Source organism: Macadamia integrifolia, chromosome 11 (assembly GCF_013358625.1).
Source record: "Macadamia integrifolia cultivar HAES 741 chromosome 11, SCU_Mint_v3, whole genome shotgun sequence".
NCBI lineage: Eukaryota > Viridiplantae > Streptophyta > Magnoliopsida > Proteales > Proteaceae > Macadamia > Macadamia integrifolia.
The window spans coordinates 19,792,782-19,798,140 of NC_056567.1; positions in this window are offsets into that span (position 1 = coordinate 19,792,782).

A 5,359-nucleotide genomic window follows, 5' to 3' on the forward strand; every position below is an offset into this window, starting at 1 on the left:
CTCTTCTCAGTCAAACCCCTCTCTAAGGTTAAAAAAAAAAATAATAAAAAATAAATAAAAAATAAAAAAAAAAAATAAAAAGAAAAAAAATAAAAAGCACCAGAAAGAACGATAGAATCAGAAGAAAGAAGAAGGAAAGAGACAAGGCTAGACTAAACAAAAAAAAAAAAAAAGAACAAGAACATTCACACCTGATTCAAAGCTCTCTCGCAAGTCGTCTTCCTCTGTCGAAGTTCTTCACCATTGATCTCCTTTCCATCCCACCGCTGCAAGTCAATAGTGGTAACCGACCTTAGGTCTCTGGTTCTTTGCTACAATCCTTGGACATCAACCATAGTTCCTGGCAAAGCATTGCTCTCCTATCGAAAGGAGACCCTCCTCTACAGTTTCCGTTCTGTCTCCAAGAGGGAGACCCCTAGCCCTCTGTCGATTAGCAGTACGCCTTTTTTCTCTTTTGTTCTTTTCCTTCTTTTATTTTTCTATTTTTCCAGAATTACCCGGTATTCTTTCATTATTCCTAGTTATCCATTTTTTTCCTTGTTTCCAAGTTTATCCCCTTCTATGTTATGCGTTCTCTTTTTTTTTTTTCGCTAGAAGATACGAGATATATTAATATGAAAAAATATGATACAAGAAGGAAAAATTAGAAAACAACTTGGACTTAGGAAGGATTCTTAAAGAGAGAAACCCACCTTCGGCATTGCCATCAGCAAGAAGAACACTCAAAGGAAACCAACCTAAACAAAGAGAATAGAAGACACTATTACATGAATCTGAATCTGGGATTCCTATTGGCATCCATCTCCAACTCCAAGAACAGCAAAGGGGACAACACACTCATTAGATCCAAAACTTCAAACTTAGCTGCTGATTTTGCTAAAAAAATCTACAATCATATTGACTTCCCGATGATAGTGAGATATCTTCCACTCAATAGAGGCCAAGAACGGCAAGAGGTTCCTGTAGAAACGCAACCCTAAAACGATGCAGAAGATAATGGAAAAAAAAACAAACAATGCACACGGATTTTACGAGGTTCGGCAAGGTTGCCTACGTCCTCGGTGAGATGAGATCCTGCTTCACTATCAATGGAGAATAGGGTTACAACGCTCGTCCTCACACCTCTCAGTATTGCTTGCGTTACAGAGAAAGAAACCCTCGCTACAAATATATAGCACAAAAACCCTAATCCGGATTAAACTATAATTGCCACCCTAATCCGGATTAGACTACAATTGCCCTCAAATAAAAAATTCGAGCGGGGGGGCTGCGCCCCCCTACACCCCCTGCATGCAGGGGGGCCTCCTGCCCCCCTTGCAATCCCCACGGCCCGCTAACCGGCTAGCGGGACCGCCGTCCTGGCTGTCTAGGTGCTGCACCAGTACTCCCTGGATTAAACTGCGACGGAATACAAGACATCATACACCAACAGTTCCTCCACCTTGGCTTGAATTCTGTCGAGCCTCTTGTAAAGATAACTTGTAGACGTCTTCATCATTGTACCTCATTAGAGGCACAAACCCGCACCTGTTTGGTGCGTCCCACAACCTTCTTTTGCTTCTCGACGTCACTAGACTAGAGACAATTCGGCATCCATCGCTCTACTGTTTTAATGGTAGATTGAGGCCACAAATAAACAGCAAAGTTATGAATTGGAATTCCAGAAATTACTGATCTGACCAATTCAACCCTTCCTGCCAAAGAGAGAAGTTTTCCCTTCTCCCCTGCGAGCCTGGCCTTGATCTTATCCATCATTGGGAGCAAGTGATTGTTGGAGAATTTTCCGTTGAAAATTTCAACTCCCAACTATTTTGTAGGGAGTTTGGAGATAGGGATGCCCAAAGTATCTGAAATGTAATGCTTCCTATGAGGAGCAACTTTTCCAAAGAAAAGCTTGCTCTTCTCCAGGTTAATATGCTGACTAGAGAATTCTTGATACCTAAGAAGGAAATTTTGAATATTCCGAACATAGGAAGCAAAGGCATTCATGAATACAAAAATATCGTCAACAAATAATAAGTGAGAGGGGACTACCATGCTTCTTGGCCCAGGAAGTGGTTTTAATTTCCCTAAAACCAAGAGAGACTTTAGACCCCTACATAATACCTCCTCAGCCAAAATAAAAAGAATCGACAAAATTGGGTCTCCTTGGTGCAAGCCACGGGTAGCTCCAAAATACCCCCACAGGGCCACCATTTGATAGAATAGAAATTAGAGAAAGAGAGGATTTAAAACAGCTAAGAGATCCATTTCTAAGAGAACCCAAATTTCTTCAGAATAGCAAAAAGAAAATCCCAGGAGAGAGTATCAAAGGCTTTTTGAACATCCAATTTAATGCCCATCCCACCTCCCTCATAGATGAATGCATTAAATTAGCAAGCTCAGAGGCAAGACTAATGTTGGAGGAAATAATTTTACCTCTTTGGAAGGCACCCTGTTCTTTAAAGATAAGGCGGAGAAGAAAATAGGAAACTCTAGAAGATAAAATCTTGATTATAACTTTTGAAAAGAAATTACCCATACAAATTGGGCAAAAATTCTTAAGAGAGGAAGCTCTTGAGAATTTAGGAATCAGGGTAACAAAACCGTTATTAACCCCCAAAGGAAATTTACCCACCCTGAAGAAGTAAGAAACAGCTCTGCAAAACTTAGATTCAACAATGTCGCAAATTTGTCTAAAGAAGTTAATTGGGAAACCATCTGGACCAGGAGAGCTATTTGGATCGAGATCCCATACTGCAGATTTGAAAACTTCAATAGAAGGGATAGCTTCAAGAGCAACATTGTCATTATCACCTAACACTGGCAGAACTCAATCATGGAGATCCCACTAGTGAGTCACTGGAGCAGCTCTATGGAAAGCTTCATAGAAATCTGAAATATAAGAGACCAAATCTTGATGATCAGAGACCCAAGAGCCATCATCTTTCATCATTCTCTTGTTCCTAATTGATTTTCCTTATAATTGTGACTCTTCCTTTCATTAAGGAATTTCTATTATTTACAATTTACCACTCCTTGTTTTTGAACTGAATGTTTGTGCATTGGAGGGTCCATAAGTGAGCCAATCATGGAATCTTTTGTGTTTAAATTCAGAGTGTGACGCCAAATGGAAAACCTGCTCGTTTATTGATTGATGAGAGACAACATGACAATTTTGTCTCACGATTTGTGGTGGATATGTTATCAAAGATCAATCAAATCATTTTTGGTCAGAGGATGATGTCTTCATTGAATTTTGATTTTCTCATTATTACGTGATGTAGGCCCAGCCAAGATATAAAGAAGCATTTAGTTTGATCCAAAAATTAATATTTCTTAGTTTTATTATGCAATGTAGATGTTTAATCTCAGCCATAGAAACTAAAATGGAATCAACGGTTGAGATATCGTAGGAGCTTTTAGGATTAAAACACTTTTTGCCAAATCCACCATTGGGAGTTCCTAAGAGATTCTTTTAGGGGGTTTTTGGTTCGATAAATCAAATGGTGTATGTATCGGATACATGTTTCTTGCTAGAAAACTGTTTGGTTACCCTAAATCTGTGTAGCGATTCGTGCTGTAAAACTGTTTGGTTATCCTAAATCTGTGTAGTGATTCTTACTGTAAAACTTTTTGGTTACCCTAATCTTGTGTAGTATTTCTTCCTATAAAACTGTTTGAATTAAACTGAAGTGCTACATTCTTATGAATTTTTGAAACTAAAATTTGACATGTGATTAACTTTAACTTCTTTATTAAATATTCAATGGTCGGATCTGCAACATCATTCTTTCATATGACAAATAAGAGTCATGAATGATTTCAATGTATTTGCAACCATATATGGTAAGTATAATATTTTTGAAGGAAATAAATAATAAATTGTGTACAGTACATGGCATGTCACCCCATCCAACGGTGAAGACACAATTGTGCACCATGCATGGTTGTGAACAAAACATCTGCCCTTATATGTTTTAAGAAAAAGATTACTATAATGTCCTGTATTGATCCCTTTATACCCTACATTTATATTTGTAGGTTTACACTTGGATGGTAAACCCTCAAATGAAGTGTGGTGGTATTAGATAAACAAAATATTTGGGTCAAATCATGGACCATAATTTAAAAAATCAGACCACATGGTTAACTGGAAAGATGCCCGATCGCGTTCGAAGCAACGTTTGAACCTATCACTTTAATAATGGGGTAATCATTTGACCGTTCTTTTTTTATTAAGTAAAAATAACTGTTGAATGAGTTAATTTAAAAAGATTAAAAAATTAGAAGTGAAAAAGAGGGATAATTTAGGAATATAAAAATAACAAAGAAGTAGAAGATGTAAAAATTCAGAAATAGAGGAGTACAAAAGAAAACTAAGGTAGGGCTACGGTCGTAATTGCCTCTATAGTTTGAGTGTATGACTAAATGTCTAAATAATTGCCTTTCATCTGTTCGCCTCTACAAGTCTTTATATGACTACTAAAATTGTTGTCTGACATTGGTATTCTCCACCAGCATGGTTTCAAGTATCGGTATCGATTTAGATTGATCTTTGATCCTTGATCAATTTAGATCGGTTATTGATATCATTCTAGAGATCAAAAAGTTAAAAAATGTATACTTTTAAAAAAAAATCAAGATAAAAAACCAACCGATACTTAATCTGATTTGATCCGAATTGATATTGCCGATACCAAAACTTTTCCTTAAATCTATGCCCACAAGTTAGTTCACTCTCTCTCATAACTCCTCAACCCCACCCCCACCCAAAAAAAAAAAAAAACTCTAGAACTCTTTGCGGCAATCAGAAATTTTGTTAGATCAAGAAAAAAAAAGCATAGATAACATCTTAAATGGAGGGTCTCGGCATGATTCCAAGAAATCCCTACTCAAGGATAAAAATCAAGACAACCCAACATCACTGAGAAATAGAAGCACACTCAACATTACGTACACAAATAAAAACAAAAACAAGTAGGAAAAAGAAGGAGAAAGGAAAAATTCATAAACGTTGCATGAAACTGAATCTTGTTCACTCCATAATTGAGAGATGTGGAGTGATAGCTTACTGATAGCTTGAAAGCAAAAACAGAGATCGAAGGGTAAGACTACTAGTTTCAGTCATCAGCCTTACTACTGTCCATAAAACACAAAAATAAAACACTGGTTTAAGGATTAGTATGATAACAAAATGGCAATTTTTCAATGCTCAAAAAGACGACTCATAATGCTAAGGCATGCCACTGCATTTCCAACCCACAAAAAACATCTCAAATCTCAGCTGTCCCAGCCGCCACTAGGCTCGAGTGTCTTCACTTTCTGTATCAAAATAACAAACACATATCACAAACAACCTTTAGCTCAGCACTAACAA